Source organism: Pleurodeles waltl, chromosome 7 (assembly GCF_031143425.1).
Source record: "Pleurodeles waltl isolate 20211129_DDA chromosome 7, aPleWal1.hap1.20221129, whole genome shotgun sequence".
NCBI classification, from domain to species: domain Eukaryota; kingdom Metazoa; phylum Chordata; class Amphibia; order Caudata; family Salamandridae; genus Pleurodeles; species Pleurodeles waltl.
In genome coordinates, this window is record NC_090446.1 from 298,637,478 (window position 1) to 298,650,189 (window position 12,712).

Sequence of the window (12,712 nt, forward strand, 5' to 3'; positions counted from 1 at the left end):
ACAAAGGCAGTGTTTAGGTCACAAGGTACAGTATTAGGAGGAGGCTTAATTGGGATAGCGGTCTGTTCCTTTATGTGGCAGTGCTGCACACGGTTTATTGAGGGTCATTGTGCCTGGTGTGATAACCGATTGATAAGCCACTTGTGTTAGTTTTTAAAACCTGCCTTAGAAAGAATTTACTGTAAATTGAAGACTTTATCGTTGTATCTAGATGAAAGAAAGCTTCTGGTGAGTTGCCGGCTACATCTGGGTAGAAGACATTGTCTGTCTTGGACCCCTATGGCGGCCTAGACCGGAAGAGATTCCCCTACCTGTACAGGTGGGATGCTTGACTGCTGCTTCTTTGGATGTGTCAGTCCCTCATCCCAGTCCAGAAGGGTGTTACTAGACAGTGTATTGCGCCTGGAAAAAAAGATAGAGCATGTTGGCATTAGTGATTTGGAGATCTGCATTGACTTTCCTGTGTGATCGTTCTTGTTTTCCTTTGGTGATGGGCACACCTAAAAGTGGCAATGTCACAGGTTTGATAATGTTAATTTATGGAGTCCGGAAGGAGGATTAACTCTAAGAAAACAAGCAAGTAGCACCCTCATTTGACTAGTCACTGTATTTCTAAGGTTGATGTGTGTTTTGCTTTACTGAGAGTGATGCTGGATATCTGATACTGTCAGGAAGAGCTCAAAGGTCCTACTACCCCTCCACATTTGGATCCCTGTTTGTCTTCAGCAGTAGGAATGAAGCCCATGGCCACTATTGGAAATCCCTGAATGAAGGAGGATGTGATGCATATGTTCCTGTGTCTTTGATCCTTTAGGAGACATGTGTAAACCACTTTCTGGACTGATAAACCACCAGGTACAGGAAATTATTAATACTGTTGTTTATTCAGGTGATAATGCACTCACCCACGCTTTGATCTTATATATGTCCTTCTTCAGCTTTGCCTAGAGTGGTGGCTTTATTCAAGGTCATCGCCCAGTTTGTGAAGGTAAAAGTTATTTGTGACCCCTGTTCTTTTTGGGGTCTAAGAGGTATCAGGGCAGAACATGCAATTTATACCACATTGGGAATGTTCTCAACTGAAATTGCACTTTATTCTTTCAACCGACCAGTTTTTTTTTTTTTCCTTTTTGTTTTGCTTTTTACCATTTCTGTCTTTCCACCACCTTTCAGCTCTTCGCAGTAGGTGCTGAGCCACTTATGTGGATTTGTTGGTGTGTGCTGCTCCAATGGGGTGAATGTGGTGCTTCCATAAGAGGCTTCAGTCTTGAATTTGGGGTCATGGGCTTCAAGCATGTCTAACGCGTCTTCTACTGACGCCTCTGTATGTGTAGTTTTTCAAATGCGAGAGGATATGTTGTTTGAGTTCAGAAATTGTTACCGGAGTAATAGGCTATAACACCACAACATGCTGAATTCAGAGGCAGTTGTGCATCATTGTAGTAAATATTTCTGTCTGCTAAGATGTACTATCTCAATATTTCGGGTAGAAGCTCGTATAAATACTATAATACAGTTTAATCGCAGTTTGTTCTGCATAGCTACCCGCACCAATCCCTGGTGCCAGCTGAAGTGGCCAAATATGATGGTGACCCTCCCTCTTCCACCTCCCTGTGACCCCTCTCGGGTCACTAGTACGTTAGTTGAGTCACCTGGTGAAGAGAAGAGTTTTGGAGGCACTATTTCAGAAAGTCCTTTTGGAGGCCCTATTTCAGAAAGTCCGCTCTTAGCTCCCTCGTTACAACGGCCGCTTGTGCCCAGCTGTACTCTTAATATGTCTGCATGTTTGTTTTTGGTATTTTGAAAGGTTGAATTACACTGATGGAAAAGTACACGAATGCCGTCTGATGCTCTGAAAATGCAAATGTGCATTAAAGTCCTACAAATGGGCAAAAGGGTAATTTCTCACAGAACAAACTTGAGCTGCAAACTTAAAAAGACTGTACCAACTAATACACTTACCAATCCAAGATAGCATAGGTCTAGTAGAAGGTAAAGTTACTAGTTTGCATGAATTGGAGTGGCCCTCAACCAGAAAATGTCAGTTATAGCAAATTCCAGTTGATAATCTTTTCGGTGATAAGGGTCGGCAACATGGCGTCAGCTTGCCCAAAACATTGCGTCCACCATTGTAGTAGTGGGAACTAGTTTAATATTATTATTGTTTTCCATAGAAAGCTTTTACAGGGTTCGAAGACCCAGAATTTGATGAGAACGGTTGGCAAAGCCTCCCTTCTCCAACGGCACATGCATATTGCAGTGTCCGGACACTCAGTCCACTCAATTTGCTAGCTGGGGGCAGCATTCAGAAAGGCTGAACCAAAGAGTTACCTAGGGCAGAAAATGGCGATAGCTGGGCTACTATTGCTTGTATTGAAGCCCTCTTGCTCGAGGATAAATCAGAGTTAAACCAGGGTAAGGATGGAGAGTGCAAAGGGACCAAGCAGAGATCAGAATGAAAGTTAAATCAGTAATTATGTAAAAAGAGTCATTTTATAAAATGTTATTTGTACGGCTTACAGATCAGATACAAGTTGTGTTAAAACTGAACAAGATGAGACCTATCAAATCTATGCCCTGCTGTTGCCTTAGTCAGATAAATGAAAGCATTGAAAGTCACCATTCACCACATTATCTCTTTTTGCCCCTGGAAAGTCTTTCTGGACTAATAAAGCTTAAGTTGTCTGAGAGAAAGATCTAGAAGGGCAAGAGGATGCCTCCCATGTGAACTAGAAGAGCAGGGGCCACTGGAATCTAGGAGTAAGCATTGGTCACACTTTGAGGGGTTAGGACAGAAGGGTAACATGGATTGGACAGATGTGTTCTTGTTCTGTCAGGGCAGCCACCTGCCAAGTGTGCCGTTGCTGCCAGTCTGCTGTAGTTGGAGTCATGGACTGATTAGGACCCTCCTGAACGTTGCTCATCCCCCGTTGGCAACCTTCGGAGAATGAGAGTGGCTTATAATGTGAACCCTCTCAAAGTTTTGGCCTATTAGGAGTAGAGGAAATGTGGGCCTTTAAAGACAGTGTCTTTTTGCTCAGATTGCTAATCTTGATTGCTCTTCCATTTTTTAAAAGCTGCATGGTGACTGCTCATGTTGCAAAATTTCAGGTTTTACCAATTATGACGGATATGCTTACCACAGATCTATCACCTTATGAATTATTCCCTAAGCTTCAGTCTGGTCTGAAAACCGTTTAGAAGGCAATGGCTTTCCAGTGCTGTCTGGTGGCGCCAAGCAGCTCCATCCCCAACTGATCCTCCAGATGACAATGGAGGACATTAGACATGAGCCTGTGTCAGTTCCTTTTTTTTTTATAACCTACAAAGATGTTGATCCGGAGCACTCACTCATTGTCTCTCCTATAAAATACCTCAGCATTAGTGGGTGACTAGATCAAATGTGTCCTCCAAACCTTTCAGGTTTCAAGCCTTGTGGATGCCACACTCGCCATTTGGCCAAGCCTTACTCTTCTGTGCTGAGTATTGCTGCCCTTGAGCAGGATGGCCTTGTCCTCCATCATAATTCCAAGCAAGTGGTGCGTCAGCGATGCCAGTGAGAGTCATTTTGTCTTACAGATGAAGTTGCAGGTGTCCTCTTGGTGTCCAGGAAGCCTGCTACCAAATCCATCAATGGAGGTCACTGTGATAAGTTTGTCCAGTGTTGTGAGTCGGAAGGCATCACCCCCATCAAATCTCAATGTTTTCTCATTTTCCGGTTTGCACTATCCTTTGCATGGCAGAATGTGGAGGCAGATGCTGTTTTCCAGGGCTTTCGTCTGGCTCTATCTGACTTCATATGTTTGTCTGATTAACTTCAGCCTGCTACTCCTACGTTTTTTTTTCTCTCCAATTCAAATCAACTGGATCCCAAATATGCAGTGACTTACCTACCGAATATGATCAATGAAGTAAGAGTTGATGATCAGCTCGTTTTGTCTTTCAGGGTAACTACGAAGGACAAGGCGGTGACCATAAACACACCTTTTTACATTGAGTTTTCCTCTACATCACGATCTGCTGAGAATACCCTCCTATCAATTAACCGAAAGACTGTTCAGGAGTTACGGGACCTAAGTAGGAGCAGGGCCGAGCACACCTTCTGGCGAACGTGTGAGGCAATGGCGACTGGCCCGCAATGTTCTCTGTGGTCTAGGATGAACCTCATTTTCAACTAAAATACCAGGGAGTCCCCAGCCAATAGGAGTACCCAGACTTTGGTGACATGAATGGCAATGTGGAATGAATGATGGTGTATTCCGCAAGAGGATTAGTTAACACTAAAGTTGGAATGTCTAAATTTAGAAAGTAAAATGGTCTTTCATCAGGGCCTTTCTTGTCCCGTTTTTATCACTGGGACAACAGCTGAAACATGTTGACCAATTGGCAAAGGGGTCATTGTAACTCAGTTTTCGTCCCCGCCTTTGTGGCTTTTAATCTGCCCAGTGTTCCTCATTAGTAACAAAAATAAAGTTAGACACATTAGGACATTTTTAACAGTTACTGATCCCGCATCTAGATTATATATCAAAGCTCATCCTCCACGAGCGAGTTAAAGCCCACCCAGTATTACACTACTGCACCTGGTGAGGACTCTGACGAAGCATGCCACATACAAATATCCGAATAAGCGATTTTTAGAAAACGGGAACATCACTCTCATCCTGGGTACCTAACCAGATCCAGGAGGAACCCTTCCTTTTGCTCAATTAAAACCTAAATAGCTATTCATATGTGCGCCTTTACAGAATACACAGTCAATATTTTAGGTGAAATACAGATCAGATGCTACAGTGGAACTGCAGACAAGCACTGCATTCACGAGAAAGAAGACCGAAGACCAAGAAAATGAAACCTAGATTAGAGGCTGCAGCGTACGCACTCTTTTGACACGAAGACTGTGAGACGACAAACAAAAGGAGGCAAAGGGAACAAAATAGAACAGGTGTAAAGCAATGTAATAGGGGACTTGAGTTCTCAACGGCTAAAGGTTTTCCATTATTTGCTTGCAGAAATTGATAGAAGGCCAGTTTTTGAAGCTAAGTGAATCCGAAGACGTGTTTATCAATATCAGCAACGATAACAATAATGACAGCCCTGCCAGTGAATTTTTTAGACGATTGTGAACCATGAAAATAGGTAGAGTGCAGCCACTCAATATTAAGGGAACTAATCGCTGAGGTGGGCCAACCCCTGTGCTGTATCAGGTGCAATCTAAATGTGAATGACAAACGAATGGATGGAGAACACTGACCAACAGCCACTCTGTGTGTATGTTTCATTGGAATTGTGTCTGAGAAAAACTAGTCCAGAGAGAGCTACAGACGTCACTAGTGCAGGTCACTGCTTATTTTGGTCCATCAGAAATGTTGGTCGTTAAGCAGGCTGTTCTTTTCTGGGCAGTCTTGTGTTTCCCGGATTTAGCTCATGGTATTGGAGATGAGAACTTGATTAGTTAGCCAGGTCTTCTAGGTCCACCTTGTGTTTTATAGAAATGTTATGATTGTAGGAAGAAATTAGTGGGCTGGGTATTCGACTTATGTTGATGAAGGTGTTTATCACGTTTGTGATGATGTTTGGGAATACGTCTATCACGTGGGTGGCGTGCCATTATTTCATTTTATGAGCAGCCTTTGCCGCCTCCATCTGCTGTAGGAATACTAATGTAGACATATGCTGGGTGGAGAAATGTCTGCAGATGGCAAGGTTTCATAGTTGCTTGTTAGGTCTCCCTTATTTTCCAGATTCTAAAAGTTGAAGAACATGTTGAATCTTTCAAGTTCTGTCAGTTCTGATGGGCTGCAAATACTTTGATGTTTAGGCCTCTTGGGAGTTGGTCATTTTCTGTACATTTAGTATCTCCCTCATAAGGACCTCCTTTATGCAATTGCAGTCGTTTTTATCATTCCCGAACCCCCTGCAGCCACTTCCACCACTGGAGGATATGTACACGTCCACCTCCTCTGGCAAATTGATAACTAGACTCTACAACCTTATGCTGACTAATGCGCCGATTATCATTCTGAAATCCAAGAATTGGATGCAGGGCAGACTTAGATTTCCGTTTGACGGAAGGAAAGTGGACGTACTGCTGTAATCGATTGACATCGCTATCACCAAATTATAGACTGCATCTGATACACTTCAAATTCCTTCATTGTTTATATCGCACCCCTGCTCAAGTGTTCAAGATGGGTCTTTCTCCAGACAATAGGTTCCTGCGCTGTAATGCGCCTCAGGCCAGTTTCCTTCACCTTGCTTGGCATTGCCCCCCATTGCACCCCATTGCACATTACTGGGCAGATGTATATGACACTATACACAAAATCAGGCGGGAGCTGCTCCATCGTGCCCCTTGATCAACCTGCTTGGGTATGTGGCTGATGAACCCCCCAATCCCCAAACTCATTACCATGCTGTTCTTATTGACAAAACGCAGGGTGGCCAAACATTGGGGTAGGAAACCAGTTCCCACCATAAAGACATGGCTGGAGATTGTGACTTACTCCAAGAATAGCTGACCAACGACTGGGAACTTATGCCGCCCCGTTCCTTTCCAGTGGATATTTGGGAACCATTCCTGGCATACCTACCCCAGAAAACTGATACCCATGACACCGAGGGGGATGGAGCTGTTGAAGGGGGAAGGAGAATGCCAGAAAGCCCTGGGGTCAGAGCTACTGCCTAGGACCTACGAAATCATACAAAGGATAGGCCGACACTAGTTCCAGTCACTGAGATGGTTGCTGGGGGATGCCTCTCTCAAATCCAGTGGGTGGGTTTTATTGTGTGCACCCTATTATGGTCTCATACTAGGCCATTATGTCGCCTTTGAAAGCTAGAAACTTCTACATTCACTAATGACTGCAAGTATGAGGTACGTCATTAAATTGTACTACTGTATCGTGACATATGATCATGTTTTGAGTGTTCTAACTTTAAAAATGCCAATAAAAAAATATTAAAGTAGGTTTTTGTAGATCTAATGATGAATTTATAATACGCTTGTAATGTATTCTGTGTGATTTTTTTTTTTTTATCCTGATTGGGCTTTCATTTTCACCATTGTCTGCCAACTTTTTTTGGGTCAGTAACCGCCATTTGAACTATTTCTTGATGCAGCAATTTTTCAGGTTTGATGAAGGGTTTTTCCCAGGGTTTGTGTTATCCCTTGTTGTGAGTTTATAACGGTCAAGTATGATTTGGAACAATAAGCTGTTGGCCTTCCTAAATCATCTAATATGCTTAAACTCTGGCAATGTTTTGTTCTGGTCCCCCAATGTATTTTTTTGTTAGTCTGGTGGAGGAGGATCAGAAATTGATCTAACAATATATGAAACACTATAAGCAGATTTAATGTACACGACTGGCTGTTTGGGTTGTTAACTATTTGGGAAAAGCGCATATCATTGAGGTTTTGTGCTAACTCTACAAATGGTTTGAATTCTAGTCTATTCAGCCAAAGATTTGAGTTTTGAAAGTGTGAGACCTGAACAACTCGTGTAGGAATGTCCAGTCACATCCAGGGTGTCAGTAAATTACTGCCAGGTGTAGTGGTCAATTAAACTTGATTATGGAGTGGGAAGCTACACATTCCAGTGCCAGATGTGCTTTCTCTTTCACCTCTGGTCCGGCTAGATTACTAGTAATCACTGTAGACACTCGTCCTACAGTTCTGTTGCACTGTACCTTTAGGGTAGCCTCTCTCTGGTATTTATATATGTTATTGTCACGTGGGGACTCAGCCTTCCTCCACACCTCCCAATCTGTTGACCAGTGGGTTTCTGTTTTGCTTCCCTCCTTGCATGCGTGGGATGATCTTCTATTATTGAAGTGGAGCCAGGTTCTCGATCAAACCCAATGAATCATCTTTGTATTGGTCCCTTTTGAATTGCAGGATTGTTCACTGTGGGTGTAACATTTGTAGTCGGTGGGTCGTAGACCTGGGCAGTGCGCTCCGGTCCATTGGTTCTCTCTGGTTTTGGACTCTGCGTCTTTTCGTATTGATTGATCCTAATTTGTAAATTGTTTTTTCCCCTGACTTGAGCCATGATCATGTCGTTGAAGGTGTATATAGCAGAGAATGTTTTTTGGGCGCCGTTAAGAGATTCTTATTTTCCACCTTAAGGAAATAATGTGTCAGAATGTGAACGATAGAGGGCAAGGTTGTAGTATGTAAAGTTACAGCAAAGATTCATAATTTTTATCTGCCTTGAGATAGACGTAGCATTTTGGTTTCATGTAGGGTGCTTGAAATCTAAGTGGTAAAACTTGCACTTTGATTGTAGCCGCCGAGTAGCTTAGATGTCCCATAGTATGACGCTCGAAGAGCATGGGTGTGCTGTAGAAACTCATTGGCCACCGGATCTTTGGGTTACGAATTCTCAGTGTAGTCGGTTAAATGTACAGAAAAAGCATGACATGGCTTGTTACTCTTGTCCTGAATTCTATATACCGATGTACAGAATGGATATCACTGGAAAAAGCACAATGAACTAACATTTGTTGTTCATTGTATCTATATTCCATAGACAGCCCTGCTGTTTCCTACTGGCGCTGCCATCTTCTCGAAACACAGTTAAACACATGCTACTTTATCCCCAGATCCCCCTGTGAAAAAGGATGTCCAGACCACAGCCCTTATTTTTCGTGGGCTCCCAAAGAAAGTGTGCCTGTGAGCCTTTTGGTTGGACACATATTGGATATGAACAGAAAAGCAGGGATATTGAGGGAACCCAGAGCGATATATATAACATCTGTATAGTGGCCTGTAATGTACAAGACAAAGATAACCATGCATGTGCATATATAGATTATACCTGTACATCAATAGATCTTGGCCACTCATTGGATTCTGCCCATGATCAGAACCTGAGCCCCCCTCGCCCCATCCCCCCTTTTACCACTCAGGTCCACTTTAATGCAAAAAAAAAAAACTTTGTTATAGCTACTTTCTGAAAAAGTGTTTCTGGGCGACTTATATTAAAATCGAAATCATGGATTTATGGTAAGTGCATTGCATTACGTTGAAAAACAAAATCCTGTCTTCTGTACTGGGACCATGGTGAGTTTTTTTTTTTTCCTCTAAATTTTCAACTTTTTAACCTCATTACATGCACATAATGCTTTGAAAAGAAGTTTACCGTGCCATGCCCCATGATTACCAAGATTCACCAATTTAGCCCGAGGGGACCATGTTCATACGTCTTGTCACGTTTAGATTTTTAAGAAATGTGCTGTCCCCAGGTCTTCAGCTGTTAGCAATAACTGCTATCATTTAAAGGTAATGCTCATATCTGGTGGCACATTTTGCCCTGTTCTGCAGAGAATGTAATGTTTTTTTCACATTTGAGGCGGTGGCCTTTGCAAACGTTCTGCCGTGTCATGTACACAAATTTCGTTTGCTTACCGTTTGCTTAAAGTTTTGGGTTTTCAGTTGCTCCCTATCTAGCATTGCCATCTATACATCCAGTTTCTCGGCGTTGCTGGTAAATGTCCGAGTCTGTCTGTGCTTGCCTGACACGTGGACGCTTTGGTTTGTATACAGGTGCAGAGACGCAGACATGTTGACAGGTAACCTCTCGCCGTAGAGACATCCACGCGTCCTCCCACTCATTAAGGGCCCCTCATAAGTACGTTCTTGCGCAGCTTGCAATTGTGACGCGAGCATTCACTCCGAGCGCCCTTTTGTGTCCGTCTAGCATGCTTATTTTGCTAGAACCAGTTGTGGTCATGTTATCGGCCTTGGTAAAATGAAGGACTGAGGTGAGCCGTCAGGGTTCGAACATGTGTCAAGGAGGTCAAACACGAATTACTGCAGTGGATACCATAGACCGAGCCTGGTTGCTCCATTTAAGGGCAACCTCAGAATTGTAACGTTTTTGTTAATTCGTGAACGCTTGAGCCAGTAACCCCTAGATGCTTTTCCTGTCCTATGTTGAACCTTTACATTTGAGGACTTTTCTGAATAAGCCCTTTACTCTTCAATCGTGTCCTTTCCCTGTTCGCCCTTTGCAATTACCTCTCGTACCCCATGGCTGGTATCCTCGTTCTTTCCGAGAAACTCTGCTAATTTGGTAAACACCTCGACCCCTTCCGCTCTTTCCACTTTACAACCCGATCCCTCCCTGTTGGAGTTCTCCACATCTCTCCCGCTTCCTCCTTCTCGCTTCCTCCTTCTGTTGAACTACTGCTGGTTTTACGCCACCCAGTGCGTAGGTCGTAGCCCCGCAGGCCGCCGGATCTGCATTGCGCAGCACGTGTTATCTGATGCAGAGATTGGTACCCTCCTCACTGCTTGCGTATTTTTCTGATACGCCTCAGCATGCTTCTCTGATTTATTTCCGATCACTGTCTCCAATACCTCCTCCCACAGTTTACCCGTTTAGCTGTCTCCTTGTCGGCCTCCTCGCACGAGTTATTTCCTTTTCACGGTCTTAATTCCGCCACTAAACCCTGAAAGCCCCTAGATGTCGCTTTTCATCTTGCTTGTCCTCACTCTTGCTCCCCTTTGTGGTGCCCAGCCGGGGAGCCTGTGAAGGATGGGAGGTTCAAGTCTTGCTCATCCCTAGGGGCGTGTTCATGACTGTGACACACACACAGCACAGTGCCAGGGGCCGACGCCAGCGAGTAACCGCTGAGTCAGAGTTTGAAGGTCGGAGCAGTACATGAAATACGGTGTAAGAATGGGGAATTATTGCTGCCGGGCAGCTGCAGAGGAGGAACTGCCTTATAGCAAGTGTAAGTATAAGTAGCTTCAGTAGACATCTGTTTTGGCCATTATTACCCTGTACCCCCTCCCTCCCCCCCCCCCCAAACAAAATGTGATCTACCTTGCTAATCAAAAATGTGTATGTCCAGTACTCTGTCCCGTTTGTAAAAGCATGCTGTATGCTTGTAAGGGAAGGTGGTTTAAGCAATCAATCAGGAAGTTCCTGGGCAGCGCGAGCTCGTCTCCCTGGGGGGTCTCCAAGCTGGTTGGATGGTGCGGGGCTAGCTCAGCTGGCAGTAGGGGTGGTCGAAGAGCCAGGTCTTGAGCTGCTTCCTGAAGTCATTCAGGGAGGGGGAAGTGCAGAGGTGTGTGTGGGGGGGGGGGGGGGGGGCAGGGGGGGATGACATGCCATGCTTTGGCAACGAAGTGGAAGTATGAGCGTCCTCCAAGGTGTTTGTGGCTGACGCGAGGGATGTGGGCCAGAGCGAGCGAGGGAGGCTGAGCAGAGTTCTCTGGTAGGTTGGTGGTAATTGAGGGTGTTGTTGATGTAGGCAGGTCCGGATTTGTGGAGGGCCTTCTATGAGTACATGAGGAGTTTGAAAAGGCATATTTGCTATACTGGGAGCCAGTGGAGGGCCTGGAGGCGGGGCGAGATGCTGGTCCGTTTTTTTGTTGGGGGGGTCTGGGGGGGGAGGTTGAGGACGAGTCTAGCTGCAGAGTTTTGGATGATCTGGAGGCGATGTAGAAATTGTTTGGTGGTAGTTGACTGGTGATAAGGGCCTGGGTGACTGTCTTTCTAGTGGAGCTGGGTGTCCGTCATGCAGAGTATGTTTTAGCAGGTGGAGGAGACAGCATTGATCTGTTGCTCCATGGTAAGGTGGGTGTCAAGGATGATAAGAAGATTGGCTTGTGGATGTGGATGGAGGACTGAGGGTGGCGGGCCACCATGTGTCGTCCTGGGGAAGGCTTGTCTCCGAAGATGAGGATTTCTGTTTTGTCTGAAGTTAGCTTGAGGCAGTTGGATTTCATCCAGGCGGCGATGCCTGTCATAGTGTCTTGGAAAATTGTTTGGGTGGAGGCAGCATCTTCTGCAAAGGCAAGGACGACCTCGCCGCCTCGGCGACCTCGCCGCCAAAACCTGGAACTCTCTCCCCACTCCGCTACGCCAGACCCAGGACCTCCTCACATTCAGAAGGCTCCTCAAGACCTGGCTCTTCGACCGCTAAACAGCCTCTCCACCCCCCCCCCCCCCACCTCAGCGCCTCGAAACCCTAACGGGTACATAGCGCGCTTTATAAATACTATGATTGATTGATTGATTGATTGACCTGGGTGTTGTCGGTTTAGCAGATAATGTTGAGTCTGTGGGTGCGGGCGAGGTTGGCTAGCAGTGGTTAGCTCAGTGTCACAATCTAGTTGCTGGTGTCCTGCTATTTACATATGTGAGCTATCTCATTCTTTAGATCGAGATATCAGGTTCACTGGCACGGTAAGGTATCTTAGACTGCCATTGTGGGTGTGTGGTTATTAGATTGGCAGGTTTCGCTCCTTGGCATGTTTGTGCCACACCGGCCTTCAGACTTCTGGACGTATGGTTCGGCACGGCTAGACACTGGTCATGGAAACTACTTACTTTTGGTGTTCTACCTCCCGCTTTATGAGGTGCCACAAGTCCGCTTTGTAGTCCTGCCACCGGTATCCCTCTTTATAATGTTTGTAACATAGCTGATGATAGGATTCGGAGGAATAATTTAAACTTCTAAAATTTTAATATCCTCTTGTTAAGATGCACATTAGAGAACGGTTATCTCTTTTGACTCGTGCCTTTTAGGTTCTGTCAAAGGGCCTATCTTCTGTAGGGAGCAAGTCCAGGATGAGCTTCAGATTGCGTGGAGCTAAAGTTCTTCCACTTTGCACTCTACTAAAAGCACAACCTTTTTGAGCTCTTCTATCAGAACTTTGATAAACACCCCGAGGTTGCAGATGCATCCTCTCTTGTCC

At 44.9% G+C, this 12,712-nt stretch overlaps 1 protein-coding gene across 12 annotated transcripts in view; it reads left to right on the forward strand.

The window, feature by feature from the left end:
* DLGAP4 (DLG associated protein 4) overlaps nucleotides 1-12,712 on the forward strand; it is a 1,552,488-nt gene that overhangs the window by 1,506,756 nt on the left and 33,020 nt on the right. The window contains exon 1 of one of the 12 annotated variants that reach the window (XM_069243710.1): nucleotides 10,641-10,740. The exons of the other annotated variants lie outside the window; for them this stretch is intronic. The gene's annotated coding sequence lies outside the window, so the exon portion shown is untranslated. Of the gene's footprint in view, nucleotides 1-10,640; nucleotides 10,741-12,712 lie in introns of those variants that run through there. 12 annotated transcript variants of the gene reach the window in all.